This window comes from Oncorhynchus tshawytscha, linkage group LG13, assembly GCF_018296145.1.
Source record: "Oncorhynchus tshawytscha isolate Ot180627B linkage group LG13, Otsh_v2.0, whole genome shotgun sequence".
Lineage (NCBI taxonomy): Eukaryota > Metazoa > Chordata > Actinopteri > Salmoniformes > Salmonidae > Oncorhynchus > Oncorhynchus tshawytscha.
This window is the reverse complement of record NC_056441.1, coordinates 84,663,853-84,679,735: the sequence shown is the minus strand read 5'-3', so window position 1 is coordinate 84,679,735 and position 15,883 is coordinate 84,663,853. Positions and strand designations below refer to the sequence as shown.

Genomic DNA, 15,883 nt, shown 5'->3' with positions numbered 1-15,883 from the left:
ACTCTCCTCACTGAGACAGCAGAGAAAACATTAGACATCTCTGCTGTTTAGATCCTGCAGCTATCAGGTTGTAGCAGTATGAAGAGTTAGACTAGACTCCTCTGCTGTTTAGATCCTGCAGCTATCAGGTTGTAGCAGTATGAAGAGTTAGACTAGACTTCTCTGCTGTTTAGGTCCTGCAGCTATCAGGTTGTAGCAGTGTGAAGAGTTAGACTAGACTTCTCTGCTGTTTAGATCCTGCAGCTATCAGGTTGTAGCAGTGTGAAGAGTTAGACTAGACTTCTCTGCTGTTTAGATCCTGCAGCTATCAGGTTGTAGCAGTATGAGAGGGAGATACAGAGAGAGACAGCGAGACAGATATGGAAGGAGAGAGAGACATTTAGTCCCCCTCCCTACCCGGAAGAGGAAAGGAGAAGTGTGAGTAAAGGTCTCTAAATAACTATTATCTCTGGTGTTCATGTCATACAGGAGACAGTAAATATAGATCTCAGGCCCTCTCTGTGAAAGATAGAGACATCTCTGAATAACTATTATCTCTGGTGTCCATGTCACACAGGAGACAGTAAATATAGATCTCAGGCCCTCTCTGAGAAAGACATACATCTCTGAATAACTATTATCTCTGGTGTCCATGTCACACAGGAGACATAGTTTATAAAAGTCTACATGGCCATTGAAGTAACACAGCTTTTCCCAAAACTCGGTCCTGGGAACCCCAAGGTGTGCACGTTTTAGTTTTTGACACAACACTACAAAGATCATTATTAATTCATTCTCAAGCCTTGATTACTAGAATCAGCTGTGTAGTGCTACGTAACCTCTCAAAACCAGACTCATGCTCTGTTGACGTGTGAATTCACAGGGTCCCATTTTACTCCACGTGAATATATTGTCACTTCAATGCTAATGTACACTGTTGTAAACTAAACTAATATAAACTAAATATACAAACTAATCTATACTGTAGTAAACTAAACTAATATACAACTAATTACACAGCTAATCTTCACTGTGGTAAACTAAACTAATATGAACTAAATATACAAACTAATCTTCACTGTGATAAACAAACATGATTCTAAGTCTGTGGTCACATGGTGTTGGTTAGTGTCGTACTATTGGTTAGACAGTTTCCCCTTTAATGAGGTTGACTGTTAAAACTGTCTCTGACATTAGACTGAGTCACACAGAGACTCCAGCTGTGCAGTGAACAGACAGGAACCTACAACTGAGATAACAGCAGACTTTACAACAGTTACAACAGTAGAAGATACAACAGTAGAAGATACAACAGTAGAAGATACAACAGTAGAAGATACAACAGTAGAAGATACAACAGTAGAAGATACAACAGTACAGAAGATACAGTAGAAGATACAACAGTAGAAGTTACTGCATTTCAACACACGTTTGTAAAGATGTCTGAGGAAATCTATGAAAACTGCGATGGATTTAGTGGCAAAAAAAGAAATAAAATAGAGACCATGGATATTAATGATCAAATATACAACAACGAAAGACCCATCATGACCTGCAAGAAGGTTGGTGATCAACATTCAGGTAACAGTTAACCTGGTGTAATACTCGACACTGACACACACACACACACACACATTTCTCATTTACATAAATATTCACACCCAAGTCAATACGTGTTAGAATCACCGTTGGCAGCGATTACAGCTGTGAGTCTCTGGGTAAGTCTCTAAGAGTCATTACAGCTGTGAGTCTCTGGGTAAGTCTCAAGAGCTTTGTACACCTGGATTGTGCAATATTTGCCCATTTATTATTTTCAAAATTCTTCAAGCTCTGTCAAATTGGTTGTTGATCATTAGTTGGCAACCATTTTGAAGTCTTACCATAGGTTTGCAAGCAGATTTCAATCACAACTGTAACTTTGCAAACTCCAGTGTAGATGTGGCCTTGTGTTGTAGGTTGTCTGGTGGAAAGCAGACTGGAACAGACTCCAGTGTAGATGTGGCCTTGTGTTGTAGGTTGTCTGGTGGAAAGCAGACTGGAACAGACTCCAGTGTAGATGTGGCCTTGTGTTGTATGTTGTCTGGTGGGAAGCAGACTGGAACAGACTCCAGTGTAGATGTGGCCTTGTGTTGTAGGTTGTCTGGTGGAAAGCAGACTGGAACAGACTCCAGTGTAGATGTGGCCTTGTGTTGTATGTTGTCTGGTGGAAAGCAGACTGGAACAGACTCCAGTGTAGATGTGGCCTTGTGTTGTAGGTTGTCTGGTGGAAAGCAGACTGGAACAGACTCCAGTGTAGATGTGGCCTTGTGTTGAGGTTGTCTGGTGGGCAGACTGGAACAGACTCCAGTGTAGATGTGGCCTTGTGTTGTATGTTGTCTGGTGGAAAGCAGACTGGAACAGACTCCAGTGTAGATGTGGCCTTGTGTTGTAGGTTGTCTGGTGGAAAGCAGACTGGAACAGACTCCAGTGTAGATGTGGCCTTGTGTTGTAGGTTGTCTGGTGGAAAGCAGACTGGAACAGACTCCAGTGTAGATGTGGCCTTGTGTTGTAGGTTGTCTGGTGGAAAGCAGACTGAAACAAGTTTTCTTCTAGGATATTTCCTGTGCTTAGCTCAATTCTATGATTTTATTTTATCCTGAAAAACTCCCCAGTCCTTAAAAATGACAAGCATACTGTTAACATGATGCAGCCACCACTATGATTAAAAATGTTGAGAGAAGTAATGTGTTGTGTTGGATTGCCCCCCTGTATTCCGTACAAAAAGGGAATCGGTCATGAACATCGGTCACAAAATCTTACATAGCGTCCGAACTATTATAACCTACAAACTATTATGCTCTATTGAAAGATGAGACTCTAACAAACGTGATTCTCCATTTAGGACACAAGCCTCACACGACTCTGAAGGTCCCCAGTACCACTAAAAAACAAGTGAATGGAAGTGTATATATATATATATTTAGTGGACATATATATGGAGATCATTTATAAGGGGATAAATACATGCAATATAATAATAACATGTGTCCTGATCTTTCTAGTATCTCAGATAGAGGACACTTCAGAACAAACTTCCTTCTGATGTTTCTGGGGACTATCTGTTGTTCCATGTAGTGAATCTGTTATTCAATGTGTTTCTATTGGCTAATAGCAGTAATGACTATCTGTTATTCAATGTGTTTCTATTGGCTAATAGCAGTAATGACTATCTGTTGTTCCATGTAGTGAATCTGTTATTCATTGTGTTTCTATTGGCTAATAGCAGTAATGACTATCTGTTGTTCCACATAGTGAATCTGTTATTCAATGTGTTTCTATTGGCTAATAGCAGTAATGACTATCTGTTATTCAATGTGTTTCTATTGGCTAATAGCAGTAATGACTATCTGTTATTCAATGTGTTTCTATTGGCTAATAGCAGTAATGACTATCTGTTATTCAATGTGTTTCTATTGGCTAATAGCAGTAATGACTATCTGTTGTTCCATGTAGTGAATCTGTTATTCAATGTGTTTCTATTGGCTAATAGCAGTAATGACTATCTGTTATTCAATGTGTTTCTATTGGCTAATAGCAGTAATGACTATCTGTTATTCAATGTGTTTCTATTGGCTAATAGCAGTAATGACTATCTGTTATTCAATGTGTTTCTATTGGCTAAGAGCAGTAAGGACTATCTGTTGTTCCATGTAGTGAATCTGCTATTCAATGTGTTTCTATTGGCTAATAGCAGTAATGACTACCTGTTGTTCCACGTAGTGAATCTGCTATTCAAATCAAATCAAATCAAATTTTATTTGTCACATACACATGGTTAGCAGATGTTAATGCGAGTGTAGCGAAATGCTTGTGCTTCTAGTTCCGACAATGCAGTAATAACGAGCAAGTAATCTAACTAACAATTCCAAAAAAAACTTCTGTCATACACAGTGTAAGGGGATAAAGAATATGTACATAAGGATATATGAATGAGTGATGGTACAGAGCAGCATAGGCAAGATACAGTAGATGATATCGAGTACAGTATATACATATGAGATAAGTATGTAAACCAAGTGGCATAGTTAAAGTGGCTAGTGATACATGTATTACATAAGGATGCAGTCGATGATATAGAGTACAGTATCAACGTATGCATATGAGATGAACAATGTAGGGTAAGTAACATTATATAAGGTAGCATTGTTTAAAGTGGCTAGTGATATATTTAGATCATTTCCCATCAATTCCCATGATTAAAGTGGCTGGAGTAGAGTCAGTGTCATTGACAGTGTGTTGGCAGTAGCCACTCAATGTTAGTGGTGGCTGTTTAACAGTCTGATGGCCTTGAGATAGAAGCTGTTTTTCAGTCTCTCGGTCCCAGCTTTGATGCACCTGTACTGACCTCGCCTTCTGGATGGCAGCGGGGTGAACAGGCAGTGGCTCGGGTGGTTGATGTCCTTGATGATCTTTATGGCCTTCCTGTAGCATCGGGTGGTGTAGGTGTCCTGGAGGGCAGGTAGTTTGCCCCCGGTGATGCGTTGTGCAGACCTCACTACCCTCTGGAGAGCCTTACGGTTGAGGGCGGTGCAGTTGCCATACCAGGCGGTGATACAGCCCGCCAGGATGCTCTCGATTGTGCATCTGTAGAAGTTTGTGAGTGCTTTTGGTGACAAGCCAAATTTCTTCAGCCTCCTGAGGTTGAAGAGGCGCTGCTGCGCCTTCCTCACGATGCTGTCTGTGTGAGTGGACCAATTCAGTTTGTCTGTGATGTGTATGCCGAGGAACTTAAAACTTGCTACCCTCTCCACTACTGTTCCATCGATGTGGATGGGGGTGTTCCCTCTGCTGTTTCCTGAAGTCCACAATCATCTCCTTAGTTTTGTTGACGTTGAGTGTGAGGTTATTTTCCTGACACCACACTCCGAGGGCCCTCACCTCCTCCCTGTAGGCCGTCTCGTCGTTGTTGGTAATCAAGCCTACCACTGTTGTGTCGTCCGCAAACTTGATGATTGAGTTGGAGGCGTGCATGGCCACGCAGTCGTGGGTGAACAGGGAGTACAGGAGAGGGCTCAGAACGCACCCTTGTGGGGCCCCAGTGTTGAGGATCAGCGGGGAGGAGATGTTGTTGCCTACCCTCACCACCTGGGGGCGGCCCGTCAGGAAGTCCAGTACCCAGTTGCACAGGGCGGGGTCGAGACCCAGGGTCTCGAGCTTGATGACGAGCTTGGAGGGTACTATGGTGTTGAATGCCGAGCTGTAGTCGATGAACAGCATTCTCACATAGGTATTCCTCTTGTCCAGATGGGTTAGGGCAGTGTGCAGTGTGGTTGAGATTGCATCGTCTGTGGACCTATTTGGGCGGTAAGCAAATTGGAGTGGGTCAAGGGTGTCAGGTAGGGTGGAGGTGATATGGTCCTTGACTAGTCTCTCAAAGCACTTCATGATGACGGATGTGAGTGCTACGGGCGGTAGTCGTTTAGCTCAGTTACCTTAGGTTTCTTGGGAACAGGAACAATGGTGGCCCTCTTGAAGCATGTGGGAACAGCAGACTGGTATAGGGATTGATTGAATATGTCCGTAAACACACCGGCCAGCTGGTCTGCGCATGCTCTGAGGGCGCGGCTGGGGATGCCGTCTGGGCCTGCAGCCTTGCGAGGGTTAACACGTTTAAATGTCTTACTCACTTCGGCTGCAGTGAAGGAGAGACCGCATGTTTCCGTTGCAGGCCGTGTCAGTGGCACTGTATTGTCCTCAAAGCGGGCAAAAAGTTATTTAGTCTGCCTGGGAGCAAGACATCCTGGTCCGTGACTGGGCTGGGTTTCTTCCTGTAGTCCGTGATTGACTGTAGACCCTGCCACATACCTCTTGTGTCTGAGCCGTTGAATTGAGATTCTACTTTGTCTCTGTACTGGCGCTTAGCTTGTTTGATAGCCTTGCGGAGGGAATAGCTGCACTGTTTGTATTCAGTCATGTTACCAGACACCTTGCCCTGATTAAAAGCAGTGGTTCGTGCCTTCAGTTTCACACGAATGCTGCCATCAATCCACGGTTTCTGGTTAGGGAATGTTTTAATCGTTGCTATGGGAACGACATCTTCAACGCACGTTCTAATGAACTCGCACACCGTATCAGCGTATTCGTCAATGTTGTTGTCTGACGCAATACGAAACATCTCCCAGTCCACGTGATGGAAGCAGTCTTGGAGTGTGGAGTCAGCTTGGTCGGACCAGCGTTGGACAGACCTCAGCGTGGGAGCTTCTTGTTTTAGTTTCTGTCTGTAGGCAGGGATCAACAAAATGGAGTCGTGGTCAGCTTTTCCGAAAGGGGGCGGGGCAGGGCCTTATATGCGTCGCGGAAGTTAGAGTAACAATGATCCAGGGTCTTTCCACCCCTGGTTGCGCAATCGATATGCTGATAAAATTTAGGGAGTCTTGTTTTCAGATTAGCCTTGTTAAAATCCCCAGCTACAATGAATGCAGCCTCCGGATAAATCGTTTCCAGTTTGCAGAGAGTTAAATAAAGTTCGTTCAGAGCCATCGATGTGTCTGCTTGGGGGATATATACGGCTGTGATTATAATCGAAGAGAATTCTCTTGGTAGATAATGCGGTCTACATTTGATTGTGAGGAATTCTAAATCAGGTGAACAGAAGGATTTGAGTTCCTGTATGTTTCTTTCATCACACCATGTCACGTTGGCCATAAGACATACGCCCCCGCCCGTCTTCTTACCAGAAAGATGTTTGTTTCTGTCGGCGCGATGCGTGGAGAAACCCGCTGGCTGCACCGCTTCGGATTGCGTCTCTCCAGTTAGCCATGTTTCCGTGAAGCAAAGAACGTTACAGTCTCTGATGTCCCTCTGGAATGCTACCCTTGCTCGGATTTCATCAACCTTGTTGTCAAGAGACTGGACATTGGCAAGAAGAATGCTAGGGAGTGGTGCACGATGTGCCCGTCTCCGGAGTCTGACCAGAAGACCGCTTCGTTTCCCTCTTTTTCTGAGTCGTTTTTTTTTTTGGTCGCTGCATGTGATCCACTCGGTTACACTGGTTGTAAGGCAGAACACAGGATCCGCATCGCGAAAAACATATTCTTGGTCGTACTGATGGTGAGTTGACGCTGATCTTATATTCAGTAGTTCTTCTCGGCTGTCTGTAAAGAAACCTAAGATGACCTGGGGTACTAGTGTAAGAAATAACACGTAAAAAAACAAAAAACTGCATAGTTTCCTAGGAACGCGAAGCGAGGCGGCCATCTCTGTCGGCGCCGGAAGTACAAGATGTGTCAATGTGTTTCTATTGGCTAATAGCAGTAATGACTATCTGCTGTTCAATGTGTTTCTATTGGCTAATAGCAGAAATGCCAAATACAATGCATCATGCAATCATAAAAAAAAAAATTGTACTTAAAATTATAAACTCAAATAGCTAAATAATCCTTGGTATCTTGAAACAATTCCATATGTCGGCTCAAACCCTCCCCCACCACCCCCGGCTCAAACCCTCCCCCACCTCCCCCGGCTTAGACCCTCCCATCTCCCATGCCTCAGACCCTCCCCCACCACCCCCGGCTCAAACCCTCCCCCACCACCCCGGCTCAAACCCTCCCCCACCTCCCCCGGCTTAGACTCTAGAGGGTTTATCACTATAATTGCACACAATGTGATTCATTGCAACTTATTACTGACATGTTAAGCAAATGATTCATGAGCTTATTTAGATTGAAGTGGTTGAAGACTTATTGAATAAAGACATTTCAGATTTTTCATATATATATATATATATGTGAAATGTCAGAATAATAGTAGAGAGAATGATTTCTTTCAGCTTTTATTTCTTTCATCACATTCCCAGTGGGTCAGAAGTTTACATACACTCAATTAGTATTTGTTAGCATTGCCTTTAAATTGTTTAATTTGGGTCAAACTTGTCGGGTAGCCTTCCACAAGTTTCTCACAATAAGTTGGGTGAATTTTGGCCCATTCCTCCTGACAGATCTGGGGTAATTGAGTCAGGTTTGTAGGCCTCCTTGCTCTCACACACTTTTTCAGTTCTGCCCACAACTTTTCTATGTTATTGAGGTCAGGGCTTTGTGATCGCCACTCCAATACCTTGACTCTGTTGTCCTTAAGCCATTTTGCCACAACTTTGGAAGTATGCTTGGGGTCATTGTTCATTTGGAAGACCCATTTGTGAACAAGCTTTAACTTCCTGACTGATGTCTTGAGATGTTGCTTCAATATATCCACATAATTTTCTTTCCTCGTGATGCCAGCCTATTTTATGAGGGTGCACCAGTCCCTCCTGCAGCAAAGCACCCCCACAACATGATACTGTTCGGAACCAATGTTGTCGGCGGTTAACTGGCGGGACGTCAGGCTTGGTATTCCTAGAACCGGAGCGATAAGTAAGTGTGAAATTGAATCTACCGTTGAAGAACATCTGGCTTGTCGGGAGTTCATACGTTTGGCGGTCTGGATGTAGGACAGGTTTTTATGGTCAGTCCACACGATGAATGGGGGGGGGTGACAGAGCCCTCCAGGCAGTGACACCAAACCTCAAGAGCCAGCTTAACTGCCAGCTTAACTGCCAGCAGTTCCCAATTACCGACGTCAAAATTCCTCTCTGCAGGTGAGAGCTTACGGGAAAAGAATGCACATTTTTGGAGCTTCTGATCAGAGTGGGACAGAACAACACCTCCCCCGGTGTCGGAGGCATCCACCTCCATGATGAACTATAGTTCTGGGTCTGGCTGAGTGAGGAGTGGAGGTGAAGCGGTGAGTTCCAGGAACGCTGCCTCTGTCTCAGGGGTCCAGTGGAGCGGAGTGGAGGGGGAGGTGAGAGTGGTGAGAGGTGCTGCCAGACGACTGTAGTTGAGGATGAAACGTCTGTAAAAATTGGCAAACCCCAGGAAATGCTATATCTGCTTCGGATTAGAGGGCGTAGGCCACTCTGTGACTGTCATGTCTTGGTGGGGTCCGTACGTAACTCCCCCTGTGCAATAATACAACACAGGAAAGACACAGAGGAAGCTCACATTTCTCAGCTTTGACAAAAAGCCATTGGAGAACTTGGCGAAAGTATTGCTGGTGAGACTCAGGGTCCTTAGAAAAAAATCGGAACGTCATCCACAAAGACAAAAACGAAGCGTCCAATCACATCCCTCAGCACATCATTGACCAGGTTCTGGAAAACAGCAGGGGCGTTAGTAAGACCTAAAGGCATGACCAAATACTCAAAGTGGCCAAGTGGTGTGTTAAAAGCAGTTTTCCACTCGTCCCCCTCTCTGATGCGCACAAGGTGGTAGCCATTCCGGAGGTCCAGTTGGGTGAACACAGTGGCACTATGGAGGGGGGAAAAAGCAGAACTGATGAGTGTGCAAGGATACTTGTTCTTCACTGTGATGTTATTCAGCCCACGGAAGTCTATGAATCACAATTTTTAAAGGAACTGTTTGACTTTGTCTTAGCTAGGTCTTTTTATTTTGTCTAAATTTGCACTAAGAATGGCATAATCAAGTTACTTGCACGGCCTCAGTGACCCATCCTTCTTCACAAAGAAAAACTCAGCACCCACCGGGGAGGAAGAAGGCCTGATAAGTCCTGCAACCAGGGAATCCTGGATGTACCACTCCATGGCCTTCTGCTCGGGGGCAAGAGTTTAGGTAGAGAACAAGATGTTTTTTAATAGAGTCTTAACTAGAGGTTATACAACTGGCTACAGGGGAGAGGAGCTCCAGGCTGGAGGTCGATGGTGCAGTCGTACGGCCGATGAGGCGGCAGCGACAGGGCGTGGTGCTTGCTGAACACAGGAGCTAGATCGTGACACTCTGGAGGAACTGATGACAGGTCCGGAGGTTCTGGATTGGACTGGGGCACAGACAAGGCAGGGGCAAGGGCAGAATGTAGACAATTCTAGTGACAAAATGAACTCCACGTGGTTACCCTTCCAGCGTTCCAGTCGATCTGAGGGTTGTGCAACTTTAACCATGGATGGCCAAGAACCAGGGGAGAGTGAGGACAGTCGATTATGTGGAAAGTGATCCTTTCCTGGTGGTTTCCAGAGAGATGCAGGATGACAGGGACGGTCCTCTCCCAGACATGGACGAGGACCTGTCCTTTGAGAGCGTTGGCATCGAGGGGTGAATCGAGTGGAACAGTTTCCAGGCCCAACTGGGTAACGACACCACGGTCCAGGAAACGCTTGTCGGTGCATGAGTCGATGAGAGCAGGCAGGGGAAGAACCTGGCTCTGCCACATGAGGACGCAGGCAGGCGATTTGGCTCAACGGTAGGTCCCCCACTACTGCCGAGCCACCACTTTTGCTGGACGCAGGGAACAAGTGGAGACAAAGTGACCAACCTGGCCACAGTATAGGCAGCTTCTAGTGCTGATTCACCGCTGCCTCTCCTCTGGAGAGAGACGAGCCGAGCTGCACGGAGGCAGCCAGTCAGGAAGGAAATCTTGACCCGTTCACTAGCATAAGAGTTGTTGCTGTTGCTCGAATACTAGTGAACATTGTATCAAAAAGGCTCTGTGTGTAGATTGATGAAGACAATGTTTATGGATGATGAGGGAAAAAACAATTGAATCCATTTTAGAATAAGTCTGTAACGTAACAAAATGTAGAGAAAGTCAAGAGGTCTGAAAACTTTCCAAATGCACTGTAGCCATGTTATTTAGACTTGTTATTCTTCTTTGTTCATTCACTGTGTATTTATTTATTGTGTCACTATTTTAAATGTTGTATCTTTAACTCTGCATTGTTGGAAAAGTCTGTTGTTTACGAAGCAAATAACAAATTAAGTATGATTTAGAATTAAATAGGTGCCGGCAATCATTTTGGGTGCCTGAACTCTGCACTATGTTTAAGCCAATATTCTGTAAGAAGTTCTGGAAGTCAAGCAGTAGAATATGTGAGGTTCTGGAACTCAGTTTTGGTGTTCTGTCCCTTGTCAATCTTGTGTATTTCCCTCAGTGATTCAAACAGCAAATGGACACAAAATTAGACACAAATACAGCAAGTTTTTATGGTAATGATTTGTTCTTCAGGTCTTGTCAGTGGTGGAAGAGATACTCTGGAGCTGCTGCAGTGTGTCTGGGGCTGCTGTGTGTTCTCCTACTGGCTGGGATCATAGGCCTGTTTCTCTACCGTGAGTTTGATCTGTTCTCACTCAAACATTCTTCATCATCAGTGGTGTAATGACCACGGTTCAATTACATTTACATTCCAGTCAATTACATTCAGAACAGACACCAAATTCCACTGTTACCTTGTTCATTGGTTGTATTATTTCACAGAGAGGAACCAATTGACCAGTTCCAACACCCTGACTGAAGAGAGAGACCAGCTACAGACCAGTTCCAACACCCTGACTGAAGAGAGAGACCAGCTACAGACCTGAAACAACCTTACTGAAAGAGAGAAACAACCTTACTGAAGAGAGAGACCAGCTACAGACTAGCAACAACACCCCGACCGAAGAGAGAGACCAGCTACAGACTAGCAAAAACACGCTGACCAAAGAGAGAAACCAGCTACAGACCAGATACAACACCCTAACCAAAGAGAGAGACCAGCTACAGACCAGTTACAACACCCTGACCAAAGAGAGAGACCAGCTACAGAAAGAGACAGAACGTCTGAAACAATCTTTAGTTGAGAAAGGTGAGTCAAATTGTCTAATGACTGTTCTGTTTCACAGTCTCTGTATCTGTTCACACGTCACTTATAAACAGGCAATTCAACTTACATTAAAGGAAATATTTAAATGAAAAATGTGTGAAACAAAGTCCGACTTCCAAACTGTCCATTAGTTAGTGTCCTGTCTTCCTTGAGTGTTTGATTGATATTTAATTAAATGTTGTAATAAAGTGACTAAAGCAGGAAATGTTCAACTTATAGTGTGTCCTCGAGGATGGAAGAAGCTTGGTAGCAGTTGTTACTACGTCTCTACTGAGAAAAAAATCCTGGGAGGAGAGCAGACAGGACTGCAGAAATAGAGGAGCACACCTGGTGGTCATCAAGAGCCAAGAACAACAGGTGTGTGTGTGTGGTAGAGAGAGAGAGAGACAGGGATGCAGCTTAATACCCTCCCTCTCCATATATATCAAAGAATTGGTGAGGGCACTAGAGCAGTCTGCAGTCCCGGTCTTCACCATCCTAGAATCTGAAGTCAAATGTTTGCTGATGATCTGGTGCTTCTGTCACCAACCGAGGAGGGCCTACAGCAACACCAACAACAACTCTCAGTAAGACAAAAATAATGGTGTTCCAAAAAGGTCCAGTCGCCAGGACCACAATTACAAATTCCATCTAGACACTGTTGCCCTAGAGCACACAAAAAAACTATACTTACCTCGGTCTAGACATCAGCGCCACAGGTAACTTCCACAAAGCTGTGAAGGATCTGAGAGACAAGGCAAGAAGGGCCATCAAAAGGAACATAAAATTGACACACCCATTAGGATCTGGCAAAAAATATTTGAATCTGTTATCCAGTTATTGCACTTTATGGTTGTGAGGTCTGGTGAGGTTGCCGCTCACCAACCAAGACTTCACAAAATGGGACAAACATCAAATTGAGACTGCATGCAGAATTCTTCAAACAATATCCTCTGTGTACAACGTAAAACACCAAATAATGCATGCAGAACAGAATTAGGCTGATACCCGCTAATTATCAATATCCAAAAAAGAGTTGTTACATTCTACAACCACCTAAAAGGAAGCGATTCCCAAACCTTCCATAACAAAGCCATCACCTACAGAGAGATTAACCTGGAGAAGAGTCCCCAATGCAAGCTGATCCCGGGGCTCTGTTCACAAACAGACCCCACAGAGCCTCAGGACAGCAACACAATTAAACCTAACCAAATCATGAGAGAACTAAATTATAATTACTTGACACATTGGAAAGAAATAACAAAAATCTAGAATGCTATTTGGCTCTAAACAGAGAGTACACGGAGGCAGAATACCTGACCACTGTGACTGACCAAACTTAAGGAAAGCTTTGACTATGTACAGACTATGTACAGACTCAGTGAGCATAGCCTTGCTATTGAGAAAGGCCGCCGTAGGCAGACATGGCTCTCAAAGGAAGACAGGCTATGTGCACACTGCCCACAAAATATGGTGGAAACTGAGCTGCACTTCCTAACCTCCTGCCCAATTGTATGACCATATTAGAAGACACATATTTCCCTCAGATTACACAGATCCACAAAGAATTTGAAAAAAAAAAAAACCAATTTTGAAATACTCTTGGATATATTGAGTGAAATACCAAAGATGTGTGACCTGTTGCTACAAGAAGACAGAGAGAGAGAGACAGAGGGAGCGAGACAGAGGAGAGACAGAGGGAGAGAGACAGAGAGAGAGACAGAGAGAGAGAGAGAGAGACAGAGAGAGAGACAGAGAGAGAGAGACAGAGAGAGAGACAGACAGAGAGAGAGAGACAGAGGGAGAGAGACAGAGGGAGCGAGACAGGGAGAGAGACAGAGGAGAGACAGAGAGAGAGAGACAGAGAGAGAGAGACAGAGAGAGACAGAGAGAGACAGAGAGAGAGAGACAGAGAGAGAGAGACAGAGGGAGAGAGACAGAGAGAGAGAGACAGAGAGAGAGACAGAGAGAGAGAGACAGAGAGAGAGAGACAGAGAGAGAGAGACAGAGAGAGAGAGAGAGGAGAGAGAGACAGAGAGAGAGAGACAGAGAGAGAGAGACAGAGAGAGACAGAGACAGAGAGAGAGAGACAGAGAGAGAGAGACAGAGAGAGAGAGACAGAGAGAGAGACAGAGAGAGAGAGACAGAGGGAGCGAGACAGAGAGAGAGAGACAGAGGGAGAGAGACAGAGAGAGACAGAGAGAGAGACAGAGGGAGCGAGACAGCGAGTAGAAATGGCAGGTATTAACAATGTTGTCTCTCTTCCACATCTACAGACATTTGTCAATTGGTTATGCGGGGTAAAGAACTATGTCTGGATTGGTCTGACTGACTCTGTTACTGAGGGGACCTGGAAATGGGTGGACGACACACCACTGACCACAAAGTAAGACATTAATGAATTCTGTGTCACTATGACATCACTGTCTGGAGAAGTAGGTTCAGAATGGACAGCCTGATTCTTCTACAGGTATTGGAACAGTGGACAGTCTGATTCTGTGTTGTTTCTTTTACAGGTATTGGAACAGTGGACAGCCTGATTCTGTGTTTTGTTTCATTCTGTGTTGTTTCTTCTACAGGTATTGGAACAGTGGACAGCCTGATTCTGTGTTGTTTCTCCTAGTCAGGTATTGGAACAGTGGACAGCCTGATTCTATGTACAGGTATTGGAACAGTATTTCTGTGTTGTTTCCTACAGGTATTGGAACAGTAAAGAGCCTAATGGTGGTGGAGCAGAGAACTGTGTGTATTTCTACTCCTGGTCATCAGACACAGGAGAATGGTGGGACTATGACTGTTCCTATAAATACAGATGGATCTGTGAGAAATAGGATTCATCCTCTGTACTCTCTGAACTGCTAAATAGGATTATGCTCAGTATATCGTACATATTTTCTGCTTATTCAATTTACCTTGTCAACTACATACAATATGTAACAATACAAATGTAGAATACATTATAATAAAAAAATATGCAATAACAATACAATGACTTGATAAGAGAAGGACTGTTCTGTCTGTTGTTGAGGAAATTCACCACTAAGGACTCAAATTCAAAGGAAATCAATATTTATTATCACAGTCACAAAGGTTCACTGACTCAATACAATCCTGATGTTAATTTTTATTATTATTACTTTTTAGTTTAGTCTACTTGCTAAATATATTTCTTAACTCTTCCCGAACTTCACTGTTGGTTAAGGGCTTGTAAGTCAGCATTTCACGGTAAAGTCTACACTTGTTGTATTCGGAGCATGTGAGAAATAAAGTTTGATTTGATTTGAGACCCTTTATACTGCGAAACAAACAATTCATATCAGCACGGTTGGTTCCTGCATGAGACTTACTGATACCACACCAGGCTTCTTACCTTGAAACTGAGATACTCCTTTTGGTTCCCAGAGCAATGTTCTGGGTGTACTGGGAAAATGCTTATACAGAGTGTTGATTCCTCCCATGTACTGTACAGTCAATCAGTTACTCGCATGAATCCAACCAAGTTGGATATTAGAAAAGCAGCATTATTCTAAACATACGAGTGGATAAACAGAGAAAATGTCACACTATTAAATAATAGTTGATCTAATATGGAGTCTAGAAAGACTGTTCTCTACTGTATGATAGTTTATCTAAAATGGAGTCTAGAAGGACTGTTCTCTACTGTATAATAGTAGATCTAACATGAAGTCTAGAAGGACTGTTCTCTACTGTATAATAGTTCATTTGAAAATGGAGTCTAGAAGGACTGTTCTCTACTGTATAATAGTTGATCTAACATGGAGTCTAGATGGACTGTTCTCTACTGTATAATAGTAGGTCTAACATGAAGTCTAGAAGGATTGTTCTCTCTGCTGTATCATAAATCTCTGACACTCTAAGACTGAACATGTGAATGTACTATGTATCAGGTTTCAGTTAAGACCCATGTGCAGACTGTGTAGAGGTAACAATGTTTATTGTAACAACAGGGGCAGGCAAACGACAGGTCAAGGCGGGCAGGGGTCGATAAACCTAGAGTAGTGGGGCCAAGGTACAGGACGGCAGGCAGACCCAGGGTCAGGTCAGGCAGAGGTCGGTAATCCAGAGTGGGGCCAAGGTACAGGACGGCAGGCAGGCTCAGCCAGAGTTGTCAGGCAGGGGGGCTTGGAGTCAGGACAGACAGGGGTCAAAACCAGGAGGTTGAGAAAAGAGAGTCTGGAAAAAGCAGGGGCTCAGACACTAAACGCTGGTAGTCTTGAACAAACAAGATGAACTGGCACA

General features: G+C 44.0%; 1 protein-coding gene and 1 long non-coding RNA gene across 2 annotated transcripts in view; one reads left to right on the top strand and one right to left on the bottom strand.

Moving 5' to 3' along the window:
- LOC112266197 (1-phosphatidylinositol 4,5-bisphosphate phosphodiesterase eta-1) overlaps positions 1-15,883 on the bottom strand; it is a 330,113-nt gene that overhangs the window by 60,563 nt on the left and 253,667 nt on the right. The window lies entirely within an intron of this gene.
- On the top strand, positions 11,390-14,862 carry LOC121839112. Its single transcript, XR_006078713.1, has 4 exons — positions 11,390-11,626; positions 11,864-12,001; positions 13,900-14,009; positions 14,322-14,862. It is a non-coding gene; the product is annotated as an uncharacterized LOC121839112 (long non-coding RNA).